This window comes from Eubalaena glacialis, chromosome 3 (assembly GCF_028564815.1).
Source record: "Eubalaena glacialis isolate mEubGla1 chromosome 3, mEubGla1.1.hap2.+ XY, whole genome shotgun sequence".
Lineage (NCBI taxonomy): Eukaryota > Metazoa > Chordata > Mammalia > Artiodactyla > Balaenidae > Eubalaena > Eubalaena glacialis.
In genome coordinates this window covers 84,072,995-84,093,489 of record NC_083718.1, presented here as the reverse complement: position 1 = coordinate 84,093,489, position 20,495 = coordinate 84,072,995, and positions in this window count along the sequence as shown.

Sequence of the window (20,495 nt, the reverse complement as noted above, 5' to 3'; positions counted from 1 at the left end):
TGCTCAGCCTCTATCCACAGACCTTTGTATGACCATCTTGCCATCCTCCAGACCCAGCTCCAATGTCTCTGCCTCAGAGAAGCCTTTCCTACCCACCCTACTTAAACATGACCATGTTGTAGTTTCTCCATAGCCCCCATGACTTACCTGAAATCACACTCTTTATTGGGTTGGCCAAAAAGTTTGTTCAGGTTTTTTCATAAGATGTCACGGAAAAGCCCGAACGAACTTTTTGGCCAACCCCAATACTTGTTCCTTGGTTGTATATGTACTTATCACCTCTCGTTCCCTATGAGGATGTAAGCTCCTAGGAAGAAGAGCTTGTGTGGGCCTCACTGTGCTCTGTGTTCTCTCTGCCTAGAAGGTGGCCAGGGCATGGTAGGCACTCAATGATCATGTGTTGCTATGGGCACAGTGGCTCTCTGTAGACCAAGTTTTCCACATGTGGGGTGTTGTTAGTGATTCCCACCCTTCTCCACTGGATCAGGCCTCACAAAGACCCTGAGGTGTAATAAGAACAAGACCCTATCCCACAGCCCATGAACCTAGAAATTGGTCAGTGCCTTGAGCCAGCTCCTGGACTCACCCTCCAGATGCCCAATCCTCAGGCTCTTTTGGACTATCCTTAGAATAATAATGGTATGGTGGAATGGTTTGGCAGACAGTTGGGTAGGAGTAGAGGGGAATAGGTGAAGAAGGAAGATTTCTCTGAGCCAGAAGGATGGGTAAAGTTATCTCCCAAACCAGGAAAGCTCTAGGAGAAAAGGGAGGAAGTCCTTGACCTCAGCTTGCCATGAGAGCATTGAGGAGACAACACAGAGCATGGTCTGCCTCCTAGGAAGCCTTCAGCTGTGCCTCCCAGCTGGTTTATGTCCTCTTCTACCTGCTACAACAACCTCCAAATAACTCCACCAAAGCACTCACCATATACTACTGAAGTCATTTATATAGCCTACTACCTGCTCTAGGTTCTGAGGACTTATAGAGCAGAAACTATGTCTCATTTACCTCTGAATCCTCAGTGCTTAGAACACTGTAGGTGCTCACTAACTGTGGGGTGAATATATTTTGGGGTGTGCCGGAATGAGTTCTCTATTTCTGTACCACTCTTGAGGTGGACTTTCCATGCAAGCAGCCACTCATTGTTGCCCATCCAAGACCACACCCCAGCATAGACCCATGGGCTGTGAGGACAAGTTCCCAAACAGCCTCACAACAAAAGGAGGAGCCTAGAGGCAAATCTGGGACTTGCATCACGAAGATACCATTCTACTTATACCCTTCCTCGAAAAGAAAAAGACATATTTGTAAACATGAAAGATCTCCACACACCTAAGTCTGCAAGTATGCTTGTGGGGGGTTGGGGTACACGTGCGCAGGCACATGTGTGCTCAGGCATCTCTTTCGGGATAGAGGGTGAAGAAGCTGTCGTCTGCATGACTGTATCCCTCAGCTCAGCCTCCCATAACTTTCTGTTTGGACCAGTCATTCAACAAATATTTATTGTTTAGCTCCACATTCATTTGGGCTTGCTAGTAGGCGATCTTGGATGACTTTATTCCTTAAGGCTGCTATTTAATATTCCCCAAAGCAAAAACTACCTCTACCACGGGTCTCCTCCATGACACAGCATGACTTCAATTCCTGGAATATTTACTGGGATCTTGTGCCTCGCTCTGTGTTGGTCTTTGGGGAGGACATCTCTGGCTTTGTCTTACAGGTTTGACACTGGGGTTAATACCCAAATACTCAAGAACCAAGAAGAACATTCTACACTTCCTAGTAGATGTAGGAAAGGCTATGAAAGTGAGAGAGTTGTTTCTCTAGACAGAGAGGTCATATTTCTTGGGGATGAAAAAGGCTTCATGAAGAAGATACCATTTCAATTTTATACTTCAAGTGTATTTTTTGTACTCTATATGGGAAACTCAAAATATCAGAAGCTACTCATTTAACATGGAGATAGTTGACTTCTCACTACATCTTCTCCACTCCCTCTGGGTTTGTCTAAGCTTCATTTCCAAGAGCACTAAATTGCTTCTCAAGTTAGCTTTGACCTCCATACCAGACAGTACTTCCATTCTCTCTTTGCTACTACAGCTCTGGGCTCCACTGTCTCTGAGAATCATCAATCACATCCCTGTTGTAACCTCTAAATTTCCACCACTTTTGTCCTTCCCCAGCCTTGGACCACAGTCTGAACTACCCCACCCACAAGGTTTCCATTGCTAGTAACGCCTTCTTTTTGGCCCCCATGAGTTCCTCAGCCCTAGGTCAGCCTTACACTGTAATCCTGCTGCTTTTCCTTCTGGACCCACAGTGATGATGGGGAATGCACAGGTGCAGCCCTCTACCCGACTCCATTCTCCCCAACTCAGCACCATTCTACTCTTCTCTCATCTCCTCTGAGAATCTTATCTTTCTGTCCATAGCCTGATTTTCAGTGGAAACATAGGATTCTATATTTATATAAAAATTGAGCTCCCCTTTTGTTCAATTTTATTTTCTCCAGCTAGACTCTAAACATCTTGAAGACCTAAACATCTTGAAGACCTAAATTTTACACTGCTTCCATTCTTTTTGGTACCCAACCCTGTGCTTAGCTAAAGGATAAATGCTCAGCAAACACCTGGGGATGCATCTTATTTGTATGTACTTCCTTCAGTGCCTAACAAAGTACATTGCACACAGAGAGAGTACCCTGCATAGTAATGGACCAGCTGAGGGTGTGTGTGTGTGTGTGTTTGTGTGTGTGTGCGTGTGTGTGTGTGTAACACAGGTTATAGAGAGACCCAACCTCACAGAACCTTGGTATGACTCAGAATTTCAGACACAAAGTCTGATATCTCTACCTAGATCCAACATGAGAACTGCTTGTCTAGGTTCCACACACCCACTTGTCAGTGTCATTCCAGCTGAAGGGTATGCATGGAAAAGGAGAAGGATGCAGGGAGAGGGCCTTTCACTGCCTTTGTCTGTGCAGACCCAGCCTCACTGCTGAAAGCAGAAGGAAGTAAGCCAGAGAACAGAAGCTGGGGTGTTGGGACCTGAGGCTCCTGGGACCCCACTCAGGATCTTCTCTTCCATGCTTTTTGGAACTCCCTTGTCTCAGGCCCATAAGTGTTGAGAGACCAGTCCCCAGCCCTTTTGCCTGATTCTTTATTGCCTAAAATGGAGCTATATTTTAAACTGATTATTTAATGCATTTCTCTTTAGGTCTATTAAGAACCAAGGAGCCAGCCTACATTTTAATATTGTAAGAATGCATTTTACATAGATAAATAGTAATGTGTTTATAGATTTCCATGTATCCATAGTTAAATATGTTAGGCCAACTTTAGGACACTCCACAGTGCATTTGAAATGTAATTTTTGGAAACCTGCATATAATTGGACAGTTTTGTGGCCTGGTTTAAGAGAGCTATCACATCCAAAGAAGTACTCAAAAAAAATTAAATGTTTTAATTAGGTCGCTAGAAGAATGCCAAGGAAAGTTTCCATTAACACTCAGAGCAAAATTTCTTAAAATTATATATCTTACTACCCTATCTAGATATAGACAGCTAGCTAAGTAGATGTAGATATCATCAACAGAGATCACCCTCTTCCAAAAAAATCTCCCTCCTTCCTTTCTAAAATTTCATAGAAACTATACCGACGCCAGGCACTCAATGTTGTGTATTCACTCTCATTTCTCCTTCCCTCTCTTTTAAGGCTCAGTTCTTTAATACGGAGATCAATTTACCCTTTCTGTTTCTTTCAGCTTAGTTTTCGTTTTTCTCAATTGCCCATTTCCCTGATTCTGAACAATATAGAAAGACAAGTAAGAGCCCTCCATTTGGAGGAACAAGATGGTTTGAAGCCACTTATCATAGCTTCCTTTTAATCTTCATCAAATCTAAATCTAGCAAGAAGATAGTTGGTTCTACAAATGCTACGGAGGGAACAGAGATCTCTGGCTCAATTCATCCCTCCCAGGTCAGAGAAGTTACAAGCAAATGCAGTATCCTATAGATCTGGACTTTTCAGGCTAGCTGATGTCTTTCCTCCCCAGTCATGGGAGCTTAGCATGGGGAAAGGATGTCTCATTAATGCTTTTTAAGATGAGATGTACTAACTGGTTGGCAGCCCTGAAGCTAGGGTGAAGGGTGGGATACTTCCAGGAAGAGGAAATGTGACCTTGTCTGCCTCTTACCCCTCTCCCCCACCCATGTACACACAACAGGTGTGAACACCCAAATGCCCCTGGCCTCCAGCTTAAACTTACTTGATGCACTTTAGAGGGGACTCCCTGGAGGTTTGGTTGTCTCTTTTAGGGGAATCAGGGATTGAGCAGGGCCAGACTAAATGACAACTGTCCTCTCCCCGATGGACAAAACATAAAACCAAAGATCCAGGAGCCCCACTGGGAGACTGTGGTCTCACCAAAGACACTTCTCAAGTTCTCTTTACCTGTCTCGAACACACTTAGAACCATAGGGTGCTCCTCAGAAACCCTGTGTCTGTACTGCAGGGAGAGAGGAAACAACCATAACCATCTGGAGGGAAAAGGTTATGGGGAGACAGGAAGCTCACTTAGCTCCATCCACCATGATCTGAGTGTGAATAGTTCCTCTGACTTATCCACTTACTTAGTGCCAGGTGACTGTCAGGGATTCCCGTCAGAAAGACTACGTGAGCAAAGAGTTTGCAATGAGAAATAACAGGTTGTCTGCCAGGAACTACAAGCAGATCCTTATTGATGGGGCAGAAGCCTGAACCGGGGAGGGGTGAGATAGAGCTGGAGAGGTAGACCTTAGGCTTTAGCCTGTAGGTAAGGGAATGAGGGCCACTTGAGGGATTCTTTGTAGGAGAATGACATTGGCTCACTTACATTTAAAATGTGTTTATTTTATTTAGGTCTTCTGCCCATTTTTGGATTGGGTTGTTTGTTTTTTTGTTATTGAGCTGCATAAGCTGCTTGTAAATCTTGGAGATTAATCCTTTGTCAGTTGCTTCATTTGCAAATATTTTCTCCCATTCTGAGGGTTGTCTTTTGGTCTTGTTTATGGTTTCCTTTGCTGTGCAAAAGCTTTTAAGTTTCATTAGGTCCCATTTGTTTATTTGTGTTTTTATTTCCATTTCTCTAGGAGCTGGGTCAAAAAGGATCTTGCTGTGATTTATGTCATAGAGTGTTCTGCCTATGTTTTCCTCTAAGAGTTTGATAGTGTCTGGCCTTACACTTAGGTCTTTAATCCATTTTGAGTTTATTTTTATGTATGGTGTCAGGGAGTGTTCTAATTTCATACTTTTACATGTGCCTGTCCAATTTTCCCAGCACCACTTATTGAAGAGGCTGTCTTTTCTCCACTGTATATGCTTGCCTCCTTTATCAAAGATAAGGTGACCATATGTGCGTGGGTTTATCTCTGGGCTTTCTATCTTGTTCCATTGATCTATATTTCTGTTTTTGTGCCAGTACCAAACTGTCTTGATTACTGTAGCTTTGTAAAATTGTTTATTTTAACATAGTTTCAGACTTATAGAAAAGTGTCAAGAACAGTACATAGAATTCCTGGATATGCTTATGCAGATTCACCCGGATTTCAAATGTTTCTCTCTCTCTCTCTCTTTTTACTTACATATATAGATACAGATATATATTTTTGGCAGGAAAAATAAAACAAGGCATATATATATATATATACATACAGAGAGATTCATATATATATATAGATATGTATATATGTATATCTATAAATAGATATAAAGCTGTGGCATATCTATATACATATAGATATATACATGTATATACATATATATCTGTATATTTGTATCTATTTATCTATGTTTTGTTTTCATTTTCCTGAACATTTTGAGAGTAAATTGCAGATGTGATGTCGCTTTGCCCCTAAATACTACAGTTTATATTTCCTAAAAACAAGAAATTCTCATACACTTACCTTTCAAAATTATTATTTTGGCTTCTGTGTAGAAAATGGTTTGCCTCTAGAGAGACACAGATAGGGAAATGGGTTAAGAAATCTCTTTGGCAGTCAAGGCAAGAACTGATGAAGGCCAGACCAGGGTAGGGGCTTCTTAAAATCACATACATTGTGTGTGGTGATAGATCTAGATCATTACATATCCAGGTGGTAAATCAATGGGACTGGTCAATGGTGGGGTGTGGTTAGAGGTGGTGCCATATTTGTGGCCACATCTGCTGGGTAGATAGTAGGTGGTGTGTTGTGCACTGAAATGGGGAGTGACCAGTGGAGGGATGACAAGTTCTGTTCTGGGCCTGTTGGGACCAGTGTGCCTTTGAGACATCCAGATGGAGATACTGAAGAAGCAATGATGTGCCATGGATCTGAAGCACGAGGTAGAGGACTGGGTTGGAAATACAGATTTGCAAGTCATTAGTAGAAAGGTGATGATTAGAAGTACAGGAGTGAGTGAGATCACCAAAGGAGATGAGGAGTCTGGAGGCAGATCCTTGTGGAAACTCAACTTTTTAGGGACTTCATTCCATATCTTGGGGCCACTGCAGAACAAAGTTAAGCTTTAGTTCCCTGGGGCAGCAAAGTATCCCAGGACGTCCCTATCATTGACAGTGAAGCCACTGGTTCTGGGCATGGAGAAGCCAGGTGGCTGAGGAGCCAGCTGTGGGGGGCTTGGAGGTGAATTACTCACTTCTCACAATTGGGGGCTTCCTAAGAGTCAGGAAGGGGAGAGGTGACTTGAAGGGGTTAATCCCTTTGACATGAAAGGCTGGTGAAAGGCAAGAGAGAAGAGGTTCCATTCTAATGAGGTCACAGTGCAGGCCACAGCGTGTCTCCCAAGGAGAGGGGCAGGCCAAGAAGGGCAAGCCAGAGCCTCGCACCATGACCGGGAGAGTCTGGGAGAAGCGTGGGGTGTGGGTGCTGCACAAGCCTGGTCCTGCAATCACTGCAAAGGCCTGGCTTTAAGATGATGCAGGGTGGGGGAGGGCGGGGCAGACAGGACAGGAGGAGAATTTCCTAAGATTCTGACATCAGCCAAAGTCCTGTTTTCTTTGTTTGGTTGGTTGTTTTTCATTCAGTTTGGCTGGGTTTTGGTCAGGTACCCAGAGTTCAAGTCCTGTTTCTGTCGTTTTATAAGCTGTGATACCACATAAGTCACTTCCCTTGTCTACTTCACTTTTTCCATATTTGTTCATGATAAGACTGGATGGTGTAACTATAAAACTGTACTATAAAACTCCTAGAGTAAAACATAAGTAGAACACTCTCTGACATAAACTGCAGGAATATCTTTTTTGATCCATTTCCTAGAGTAATGGAAATAAAAACAGAAATAAACAAATCGGACCTAATTAAACTCAAAAGCTTTTGAACAGCAAAGGGAACCATAAAGAAAAGGAAAAGGCAACCTACAGAATTGGAGAAAATATTTGCAAAAGAAGCAACCAACAAGGGATTAATTTCCAAAATATATAAACAGCTCATACAGCTCAATATCAAAAAAACAAACAACCCAATCAAAAAATGGGCAGAAGACTTAAATAGACATTTCGCCAAAGAAGACATACAGGTGGCCAACAGGCACATGAAAAGATGCTCAACATCACTAATTATTAGAGAAATGAAAATCAAAATTACAATGAGGTATCACCTCACACAGGTCCAAATGGCCATCATCAAAAAATTTATAAATAATAAATGCTGAAGAGAGTGTGGAGAAAAAGGAATCCTCTTGCACTGTTGGTAGGAATGTAAATTGGTACAGCCACTATGGAGAACAGTCTGGACGTTCCTTAAAAAACTAAAAATAGAGTTACCATATGATCTTGCAGTCCCACTCCTGGGCATATATCTGGAGAAAATCATAAGTTGAAAAGATACATGCACCCCAAGTTTCATTGCAGCACTATTTATAATAGCCAAGACATGAAGTAACCTAAATGTCCATCAACAGATGAATGGATAAAGAAGATGTGGTATATTTATACAATGGAATATTACTCCTCCATAAAAAAGAATGAAAAATGCCATTTACAGCAACATGGATGGACCTAGAGATTAGTGAAGTAAACCAGAAAAAGACAAATATCATATGATATCCCTTATATGTGGAATCTTAAAAAAAAAGATACAAAACAGAAATAGACCCACAGACATAGAAAACCAAACTTGCGGTTACCAAAGGGGAAAGGGGGGAGGAGCGATTACTTAGGAGTTTGGGATTAACGCATGCACACTACTATATATAAACTAGATAACAATCAAAGAACTACTGTATAACACAAGGAACTGTACTCAATATTTTGTAAGAACCTATAAGGGTAAAGAATCTGAAAAAGTATATATATATATTTCTGAATCACTGTGCTGTATACCTGAAACTAACATGACATTGTAAATCAACTACACTTCAATAAAATGAAAAAGAAGAAAGAAAAAAAAACAAGCCAACAAAAAAAAGACTGGATGGACCCACATTAATGATACCAAAGCTTTTGGATTTCACTTAAAACTAAAATTATATTTTTTTAAAAATGCATTCAGTAAAGAGGGTCAACATTTTATTTTCCAAGTAAGGGCAAAGGCCTTTTATGATTGCCTTCACTTCAATATATAAAGGTAATATTAAAACCAACAACTCTGGAAAGAATATAGTCTCAAAAAGCAAACAAAAAAGAAGACCTTCCAAAGAAATAAAAGTCAACAACCGTATACTAACCTCTACAAAATATAGTAACATTTCTCATTTCTCAGTGGCTTGTTGAGAGTGTCATCAAGTGTTGATGCAGTCCTTGAACCACAAATTGGGAGCGTTTTGTCTGATTCTTGGGCTCCTTCCAGCCCTGGAACCTGCTAGTCTAGAATGCTTTCCTGTTTCCTGACCAAGCCCTGCTACCAGGAAGGAGGATGGGACTTCTGGGACCTAGAACTTCCTTGTTTTGCTTTTCGTGTTTCTTTCTAAGTGCTCAGCACAAACCTGGCACTCAATAGGTGAAATCTCTCTCCTTCCATTCCCTCACCACTCCCTCTCTACTGCTGCCCAGCAGTGTGTACTTTGTGTTTATATACAGTACATATACAACAGTGTATACATGCTGTTTCTATACAGTGCACATACAATTCACAGCAGTGTGTACTCGATGTTTAGATACAGTATACCATACACAGCAGTGTATGCATACCATTTATACACAGTGTACATACAATATACAGCAATATATACACACTGTTTATATACAGAGTATATACAATATACAACAGTGTATACACAGTTTATATACAGTGTATATACAATACGCAGCAACATATGCACACTTTATACAATGTATATACAATATATAATACTGTATACACACTGTTTATATACAGCACGCATATGATATGCAGCAGTATGTATACAGTGTATGGTAATCGCAACTCCCTGGTGGTCCTGCTGTACCAGACACAGCGTGTATGAACAGGCATCTTGTCTTCCTTTTCCCTCCTCCCAGCGCTAATCTCTGCACTCCCCATTTTTGTCACATAGAATCAGAAGGGTTCCCCTGACTCCTCCCTTCCTCTCCCTCCATCCTCTTAGTCCTCCAGTCCTGTGTGTTCTTAATTCAAAAACATTCTTAAACCTGTCTCCCCCTTTCCACTCCTATCACTGCCACATTAGGTCGGGTCCCCCACCTCCATCTCTCCCACTTCACCCCTACTTCCACCTCACTGTGTGCACTACGGCCACACTGGCCTCCAAAAACACATTTTTAGTCATGTCTCTCCTTTGGCTCCCATTCGCTATGGGAAAATCACACTGTGCTTACACCTGGAAAGGGCCTTAGGAATTATCATGTTCTACAGAGTAGAAAATTTAAGCCCCAGAGAGGGAAAGCCAGTTGTCCAAAAGCACACAGTTAATTATTGTGAGAGCCAGAAATATACTCAGGCCTTCGGACTATAAGCCAATGCCTATCTGCCTCTTTAAGCTAACCAATAGAATTTTTTTTAATGTATGGAGTGTGATAAAGGGGCACCTCTGCAGTATTTAGAATCAAAGCCTAGGCCTCCTGATTGTGCCTTCTGCCCTGCAATTTCAGCTCTCCTGGCTTCAGCTCTTTAGCTCTCCTGGCTGCTCTGCTTTCCTTGGGGTCTGGTCCCACCTCCACTGCCCACTGCTCACTAGAACTGACCATCCATTCCAGCCAGGTTGGTCTCTTTTTTTCCCCCCAACACACATAGCATCTCCCCACCTTCACATGTTTTCTCAGTCTATATTCCCTTTCCTGGAATGTCCTCATTCGTTTCACAGAAATGTATTTAGCTCTGAATCTGAGCCAGAACCTTTGTTAGGTACCAGGATACAGAGATGAAGTCAGTGTTTCTGCCCTGAAGGAGCCCCCTGTCAAGGAGCTTTTCCTGTCTGCCCTGATGCTTCGCTGTCAACACTGACCCAGCCCAGAGGGGTGACCACTCCTCTGAGTCCTGTGCCTCCCTTGGTCCATATCATCCCTTAGGTCCTGATTCATGGTGTTTGCCACCCAGATCCAGTGCCTGTGTCACATTGGGCTGGCTTTATCTCCTCAGGAAGATCATCTGCTCCTTGAAGGCTGGGCCTGTGTGTCACTCAGTTCCCCAGACTCCAGAATACTAGGCATGGTGTCTGCTTCCTGTGCATTTGATGACTGACTAGATCCCTACAAAGCTCAGCCCCTTCACCTTCTACCCAGCTAGGTCCTGGTCTTTCTCAGGTAGAATGTGCTACCAAGTGCCTAGAACTATAAATCAAGCTAGCAGTTGTCTATTTGCAAGACAGAGACATCTGGGGGAGTAAGGTCCAGCATCCACCTCCTTCCTCTCATCCCCAATACCTCACCAAAATGTTCATGTTCATGCAACTAAAATGAAGATGATACGAACACCAAGGGAAACCTGAAAGGGAAAAATGTTCTCAAGAACCATATGGAGTTGTAGGGTATGGGAGCCATACAAAGGAAGCAGGGTCATATGCCTGCTAGACATGGATCAATGGTAGGTAGGGAGTATGTACATGTGTTTTGGAAATTGGTAGAAAATGCCACCTCCCATCCAATCACCTTTACCGAGAATTGGCATTATGGTCCCACAAACACTTACTGCTACAGTATGGGAGAGACTCATGTGTGTGTATGTGAGAGTGTGTGTGTGTGTGTGTGTGTGTGTGTGTGTGTGTGTGTGTGTACATGAGAGACAGAGGCTTGGAGAAAGAGAAAGAGCGATGCTAATGAAAGTCAGGGAACAATACCATTCCCAATGCCCAGGATAAGGGTTTAGTTGTGCCTGTGGCTTCTAGAGTACCTGTTTCTTCTGTCCTCTGGTGGTAGAAGCAATACTACGTAATGCATGCTTGAGATAGCAGATTCCACCCCCAAAAAATCTGTTCTGGGTAGTGAGGGCTTAGGCCAGAAGATTGACAGGATGTAACACCCAAAACTCATGGATCTGCTGATGCTCATATTTTCTCTAGTTATGCAGGTATTGCTAATGCAACAGCTGGGTTTGAGTTCTACTGCTAATCCAAGCCAGACCATTGAAAAGTATCTACAGCTTTGGAAGGAGTAGGTGGAGAAGAGGATGTCAAGCAGTTTAGGCAACAACTAAGGTCTGGTCCTTCTTGCTGACCACCGTCCCCAGTGTCCGGCACATTGTGTGAGCTCACTACTTCTTGATGAATTAATGTCCCAGGACAGCTACCCCACATGGCCTTTCTTCTCTGCTACTAGGGACCTGAGCTGAAATCCCTCTCCAAGGCTATCAGGGTTGTTTCTGTCAGAGTGACACCACGTGAAAGGGATTCTTCTCCCAGGAAGGCCTGGGTTCCTCTGGGTCTCCCTCAGTGTTGAGCCCATGCACAGCCTGCCCATCTGGTGAGTCCCAGGGGAGAGACCATTGATTTCCAAGCCTGTCTTCTCATGCTGCAGTGTGAATTCACAAGATCTACAGATATTGTAAGGCTTTCAGCAGAGCTATGGCTAAATTCCAGGTCTGAGAGAAAAATGTCATCCTGTCCATCCTCAGGACTACCTTGCCTATTTCCATTTCTGTCAGTCAAGGTCTGAGGACACTGATAACAAGTGCCACTACTTGTCTTCAAATATAGAAATGACCTACTCCCTACTTCTGAGAGTGCTTTGCCCTAGTCTTCAGAGCCTGACTCCATGGAGCACCCAAAATTTGTTGAGCACTTATTTTGCACCAAACACTAGGCACATACTTTATGTATGTTGCCCATTACAATCTTTACTACAGATGTGCAGATTCCCTGACTTCAGACTATACTACAAAGCTACAGTCATAAAAACAGTATGGTACTGGCACAAAACAGAAATATAGATCAATGGAGCAGGATAGAAACCCCAGAAGTAAAGCCACACACCTATGTCAATTAATCTATGACAAAGGAGGAAAGACTATAAAATGGAGGAAAAACAGTCTCTTAAATAAATAGTAATGGGAAAACTGGATAGCTACATGTAAAAAAATGAAATTAGAACATTCTTTAACACCATACACAAAAATAAAATGTAATCAAGCTGGATTAAAGACCTAAATGTAAGACTGGATACTATAAAATTCTTAGAGGAAAATATAGGCTGAACACACTCTGATATAAATTGCAGCAAGATCTTTTTTGATCCACCTCCTAGAGTAATGGAAATAAAAACAAAAATAAACAAACTGGACCTAATTAAACTCAAAAGGTTTGCACAGCAAAGGAAACCATAAACAAATGAAAGGACAACCTACAGAATGGGAGAAAATATTTGCAAATGAGGCAACCAACAGGAGATTAGTCTCCAAAATATATTGTGCAAACAACTCATGCAGCTCAATATCAAAAAAAGGAAACCAACAACTCAATCAAAAAATGGGCAGAAAACCCAAAGAGACATTTCTCCAAAGAAGGCATACAAATGGCCAAAGGGGCACACAAAAAGATGCTTAAAATCACTAACTATTAGAGAAATGCAAATCAAAACTGCAATGAGGTATCACCTCACACCAGCCAGAATGGCCATCATCAAAAATCTGCAAATAATAAATGCTGGAGAGGCTGTGGAGAAAAGGGAACCCTCTTACACTGCTAGGGGCAATGTAAATAAGCACAGCCACTACTGAGAACTGTATGGAGGTTCCTAAAAAAGTAAAAATAGAGCTACCATACGATCCAGCAATCCAATACTTGGGCATATATCCAGAGAAAACCATGGTTCGAAAGGAAACATGCACCCCAATGTTCACTGCAGCACTATTTACAATAGCCAAGACAGGGAAGCAACCTAAAAGTCCAAGAACAGATGAATTGATAAAGAAGATGTGGTACATATATACAATGGAATATTACTCAGCCATAAAAAAGAAAGAAATAATGCAATTTGCAGTAAAAAGGATGGACCTGGATAATATCATGTTAAGTGAAGTAAGTCAGACAGAGAAAGACAAATGTCATATGATATTGCTTACATGTGGAATCTAAAAAGTAAGATACAAATGAACTTAGTTACAAAACATAAACAGACTCACAAACTTAGAGAGTGAACTTATGGTTATCAGATGGGAAGGGTAGGGGGGAGGGATAAATTGGGAGTTTGGGATTGACATGTATACACTGCTATATTTAAAATGAAAGGAATTCCCATAAAAAAAAAGAACGGTGTTATCCTCTTTAGCAGATGAGGAAAGTGGGACTCAAAGATGATAGTGACCAAGGTCACCCAACTGGTAAAGGTCAGAGCCCCAGTCTGAATATTACTTGGGGATATTTTAAAGATATGCTTCATCCTTTCTCGGATGCTGTTTCATCATTTTCATCCAAGTACATACCCTGTGTCATCCCTCTTCTTTCTGGAATCTTGAACCAGAAGAGGAAGGAAAATCAGGTCTCAAGCCCTGGGATCTCAGAATCCAGGAGCCAGCCCAGGTGACTCGTCCAGCAGCTCATGCCAGGTCAAAGTCTCTTAGCTCCCCAGCCTCTCCACCTTATGATAATCATTTCGCTGGGAAACCTGGAGTCTGGGTGACTTATACACATGTAGAGAGATATGTACTGTCTACTGTAAACACCCAGTTTCGTTGAATGAAGCCTAATGGTTTGCTCACTAAGAGGCAGGAGAGAGGGCTGCAGCACCCATTTTTTGCTTATACTACAACAGGTGAAACATCATAGTGGCTTGACCTGTTTTCTATCCAGTTCAGGCTGAATGTGGCTCTGAGTCAATGTTAAGTCAAGGTCAGCACTTTACTGAGTTTAATGGGTCTCCCAGAGAGCCACTCATCCCTCAGTAGTCGTTTTCCTTAAAACAAGGCTCTCTGGGTACCCGGGGCAGCCCACCACTTCCCCCACCAATGGGAATATCATGGAACACTGCCCTCATCCCCCGCCCCACACCCAGCAGTGTCCTGAATGCTTGCTTAGCACCATCCCAGATGTCAAGGTTCTAGGGCAAACGTCACGAGTGGGTTTGGAAACCCGAGGAAGCCAGGGCTCGTAAAGTGATGGGGAAATGGGGCCAGGACCCGAGTGAAGGCACTGTCATCCCCAAGCACCATCAAACCGAGAAGGAGTTTGCCAGCCCAGGAGATGAGTAAAACCTGAAGTTTGAGGAAGGGCAGATGCATCCTATTGTGACTAGGGCCTAGCACGCCCCAATCGTAGGCCACCTCATGGCTTCCAAGGGGATTTGAGATGTATAAAAGGTGTGCAGTCTCAGAGCAACCCCAAAGCCTCAGCATCTCCACGTTCCAGCCCCTGGTGAACTAAGGTATGTTGGGCAAAGGAACGCCTCTCCTGGAAGCCTGGCTCTACCTGGACCCAAACTGTGCGGGCAGCTGGGGCTGGAGCACTGGGTGGCTGGTCTCAAAGAAAGGCTTCGTGTGGGCATCTCTCTCCTCCGTACCATTTGGGAACCACTTCTCTTGGGCTGGAAGTCAACAACTGAAGTGTGTGGGGCGGGGGCTGAGATGGGGGTCCAGGGTGTGCCCAGAGTCCGGTGGTGAGGCTCCTGCTGGCGTGTGTGGTGGCGCTGTTGTGCGTGGCCAGGAGCTGAGCGGGGCTGGTTAGGAGAGGGTGGCAGCAACTCTGGGGCAGGGCTGCCCTGAAGGGCAAGGCCCATGCAGGGAGGCAGGAGAGCTCCTCACGGAGCAGGGGGCAGAGGTCCGGGGAGCTGAGAGCAGCAAGGACAAGAGGAGGTGGTACAGTGGCCAGGTCCTGCTCTGGGAGTCGGGGACCATTGTTCCACCCCCGTGTGCTCAGTGCCTGGGGAACCATGACTTCCCTCTCTAAGATTTGCTTTCTCACCTAGAATTTAGAATCGATCTAAATGGTCCTTTTGTCTCTAGATGCCTCTTTTCCATGAATTCTCTTAGAGAGTGGTTAAGATGATCTGTTAAAATTGTTAGAAATTTATTTAAAAAGTCGAAATCTTTACAGGAGTACTCAACATGTTTTGGTTCTCATGTGTGTGTGTGTGTGTGACCACGTGAGCACACACATACATATATCTTTACACTCATACTTACCTGTGTATTTACATGTGTTTGTGTGGAGTTTTATATGCTCATTTGATCCTTACAACAACTTTAAGAAGAGTACAGAGAAGTTAAGTAACTTGCTCAAAGTCACACAGCTGGTTAATTTTTGAGACAGGACTCAGATCCAAGAAAATCATGTTCTAAATTCCACAGTATCTGCTGTGGCAGGATATTACTTTTTGTTCTCATTACTCCTGTCCTTCCTTCTTACTCTTTCCTTCTCTCTCCTCTCCCTCTGTCTCTCTGTCTCTCTCTCCCTTTTTACATCTTTGTTTTTTTCTACCCCTCTCCATTTCTCTTCTCCTTTCTCCCTTTTTTCCTCTCTTCATTCTTTCCTTCCTACCATATTTCTTTATTTGTCTCAATTAAAACCTTGCAATGGCTTACAAACTGTAGCTACAATTTATACTGACGTACCTCATTGCCCACACACACACCTTTAATCAGTGAAGCCAACAGGCCAAGGTTGAAATGGGACAGTTTTGAACGAGGCAGGAGGTTCTCCTGGGTCGAGTGTCTCTAAGGCTTCAGACCTCCTCACTTATATGTCTTTCCCATTGCAGTGCACATCCAGACCAGAATGTATCAACAAAAGCAGAAGCTGTGCTGCCCGCTACCAAAGTATTGCTGCCCTCCATCCCAGCAATGCTGCCCCCCACCAAAGTATTGCTGCCCCCCACCAAAGTATTGCTGCCCCGCACCCCAGCTATGCTGCCCACTACCAAAGTATTGCTGCCCCCCACCTCAGCAGTACTGTCCCCCTCTGCAGCAATGCTGCCCCCCAGCAAGGTACTGCTGCCCCTCACCAAAGCAGTTCTAAACTCCACCTCAGCACACCAAGCAGCCTTGCCAGCCTCCACCCAAGGGCAAGGAGCCCTCTGTCCCAAAGTGCCCATCCCCGCAGCAGTGCCAGAAGTCCAAGCAGAAGTAAACCCCAGGCATGGGCCAGAGGCCAAGCTCCCTGCAGAACAGAGAACATGAAGCCCACTCCCCTCTCTCAGCCAGCCAGCTGTCAGCACCACTCACTCCCGGCTTCTGGAAGCAGCCACACTTGTGGAAAAGGCAGCAGCAGGATGGGAGCTTCCTGGATCAACATTTCTTATTAATTAGCAGCTGCAATTTCCACTTAGAAAAGGATCTGGTTCTAAACCGTCTCATCTTCTTTGCTGACTTGTATACTTTGCCCTGTTGGCTGCTTGGAAACTTAAGCAGCGTGCCCGACCACCCTTTCCTAGCAAACTTCGTCTCTGTCCAGTTTTTCAAACAATTAAACACAATTCCACTGGTATGAATTTGTCGGTTTGATTATTTTGCCATCTTACAGTTGTTAATTCCTGCAGATTTTGTAACCTGCTGCCTAAACAAGAGCCCTAGGAAGGCTGGGCACGTGGGTGCAGGTAGAGGAGAAGGCATGGGGAGATGCACCTCTGAGCTGAAGGACATTTTCCATGGTCCTGCCAGGGTGAGGAGGAGAGATGGGCACTTCAGCCGCATGGAGACACATCCCCACATCCCTGGAAAATGAGAACAGCCTTTGGACACAGGGGAGATGATGCCCATCTCGATAACGGAGGCACAGAAAGAGTAAGGGAAACCCAGCCAGGAGCTAAAGAGTAGAGTAGAGGCAAATAAATGGAAATTCAGAGAATACTCCAAGGGCGTGTGGGTCAAAATGAATTGAGGACCGGGCCTGAAAAACTCTCCCATTGGTAAAAGTAAGGACGAGATATTCTTCAAGCTAACTAAATGTGTTAGTAGGAGACAGTCTATGTAAAAATCATACATCCATCACACACACATATCCACTGTCAATAATTTTTAAAGTCATACCACCCATTGATTCTCCAGCTTGGGGTTTCTCCTGTGCTATTTTTCTCTCACTGCCCTCTTACTTTTCATTCCCTAAACCCTTGGGGTATTAGGGTAACCTGAAAATTCAGGCCCACAGGTAAGCCAAACTTATTCTATCTATTACATCCACTACACCCATACCTTTCCACCGAAAACTTCTCTCACAAGAAGTCCTAAAATTGAGGTTTTTGCATCACTTTTCCTATACCTGCCTCCTGTTTCATGTTTCTGGGCTACAAGGGAAACACTGAAAATCTGCAGAAGTACGCAAAGGAGCCAGAAAGGAACAAATCATAAACTAAATGTGTGATTTATCCCCAACATAGATCGCAGAGCAAGTAGAATTCAGAATAAGCTAAAGACAGAAGTTTAGCATTGCTTCCATGGTTGGTTGGTCTCTTCTTCTTCCAGCATCTCTGTTCATGCTCTTCAGTGAGGCTCCATCCATCTACCTATTTATCCATCACCAATCCATCAATCCCAACCAGCAATGCATCATTGCATCCATGGAAAGTACATCCCCCTCCCTTTGTTTAGAATGTGATGGGTGCTGTGGAAGCAAAAACTCACACACAAGACTCAAGGACTCCTGGTTTAATCCCCGTAAGAAAACCAAGCTCAGATTCTCAAGAGAACAAAAAACAGTTTGACCGGAAGACGACTTATTCATGGATGACTTGGAAGCCACAAACACCTCATTCCTGCCCTCAGAATTCAGAGGAGACAGAGAGAGAATACTGAGGGCTGTTGAGGGAGGAAGGAGAACTTGGCTATCTCTGTCATCATGGCATCCACCACAGGGCTCCCAGAACATGTCTGCCCAGGAGGAACACCGGGAGAAGGGAGGTTCAGAATGGAAGGACAGTGGGATGTGTGTAAGTAAGCAGGAGTGCGTTCCAGGACTGCGTAGAGCAGCAGCCAATGCTGCGAGTGCCAGCTGTTCCCAGGAGGCCAGCCCACCAACGTCTCAGCCCCGGTCCATGGTGGAGAGTGCACGTAGCCTCTGCAGCCACCTGCACCAGTTGAACACCACAGAAAGCTGGAGGGTGCCTCCAGTTTCCAGACCTATGTGTCGCAAATATTTCCCACAGAGCGTTGCATTCAACAGAACTCAAGGATGACACACAAAATGAATTGAAAAGCTGTAGACACCTTAATTGAACTCCCTGAAAATGATGAGCACTTTGAGCCAATCCCCACCCTCTGATACCTGAGTCCGCACAGTCTCCAAATAGCTCCTCTCTTGCCTCACATACATGACCTTGTCCCAGAACTCTCCTTTGGGTTCTTACTCTCTATTTCCTCAACTTCCCTCACTCAGATGATTAAGACAAGGTTGAATTTGCCACTCTGGGCTTCACTTAACTTTCATCCCCACTATGATCATACTTGGACGTGTGCACGTGTGCTAATGTGCGGCCCATCTTGAGGAATTTTCTTTTATCCCCATCCTACTGGGTTTGGATGCCAGATGCACGCCTATGATGGACTGAATCCAATATTTCTCTAGGCCTCACTTTACTCATCTGTATAGTGCGCAGAATAATACCTGCCACCTGGGGTTGACGGGGAGGGGTCTTCAATGAGACAAAGTAAATAAATATTAAGTAGGATGTAACACATAGTAAATGTTGAATGAATGTTAGCCCTTGTTTTTATTATTATTGTCCACTTTCTGACAGAGCAGCAAGACCCTCCACTTATTACCACCAACCTGATGACATGGACTCCACACCTTTAGTAAGAACAATGTGTGAGGGGCAGGGCACAACTTGGGGACAAGGACAAGGACCAATTGTGTAGACCAAAGCATCTGAGGGGTGTTCATAGGCGGAAATGACATTTCATCCAGGGCCTAATCACCCCATTGGGTGGTTGCCCTTTTCTTCCACAATCTTCCCTTTTGTAACACCTGCCCACGATGATTCCTGCTCTTGAGGCAATCCTGGGTAGCTCGGGCCCACAGTCAATTTTCCCTATCAATGTACACAGCCATCCATGTCTTTTGGATGCAGACCATGCTCCTTGGAGGAGGCACATAAGCTGAGGAGCATGGAGAGGGCACAGCGTGTGCCAAGGGCTCACAGACACACACACACACATTTATCTTTACATTCATATTTCCCTGTGTATTTACGTGTTTTGTGTGGAGTTTTATATGCTCATTTATCCTTACAACAACCGTAGGAAATGTACAGAGAAGTTAAGTAACTTGCTCAAAGTCACAACGCTGGTTAATTTTTGACACAGGACTCTGAACCCAGGAAATCCTGAACTGGATTCCACCGTTTCTGTAGTGGCTGGATATTACTTTTTGTTCTCTTTACCCATGTCTTTGCTCTTCCCTCTTTCCTTCTCTCTCCTCTCTCACTCTCTCTCTCTCTCTCTGTCTCTCGTTCTGTCTCAGCTTTCTTACATCTTTCTTTGTTTACTTCTACTTCTCTCCCTTTCTCATCTCATTTATCCCTTATTTCTCTTTTCCCTTTTTCCTTCCTTCCTTCCATATTTCTTTGTCTCAAAAACTACCTTGCAATGGCTTAGAAAATGTAGATACAATTTATACTGACACACCTCATTGCACACACACACACATACCAAAATATTGCTGCCCCTCACCTCAGCAATACTGTCCTCCTCCCCAGTACTGCTGCCCCCCACCAAAGAAGTGCAAGACGCCCCTCAGCACACCAAGCAGCCTTGTCAGCCTCCACCCAAGTGCAAGGTGCACTGTGTCCCCAAGTGCCAACACAAGTGCCCACGCCCTCCGCAAGGCCAGAAGTCCAAGCAGAAGTCATCCCTGGCCATGGACTTGAGGCCAAGTTCCCTGGAGACTTAAGACCATGAAGCTCACTGCCCTCTCTCAGCCAGCGAGTTGTCAGCGCCACTCACCCCCAGCTTTTCGAGGCAGCCACGCTTCGGGAAAAGCAGCACCAGGATGGCTGCTTCCTGGATCAAGATTTTGTATTAATTAGCAGCTGCAAGTTCCATCTCAGAATAGGATCTGGTTCTAAACCGTCTAACCTTCTTTGCTGCCTTGTATCAACTTCGCCCTGTCGGCTTCTTGGAAACTTAAACAGCGTGGCCGGACATCCTTTCCAGCACCCTTCGTTTCTA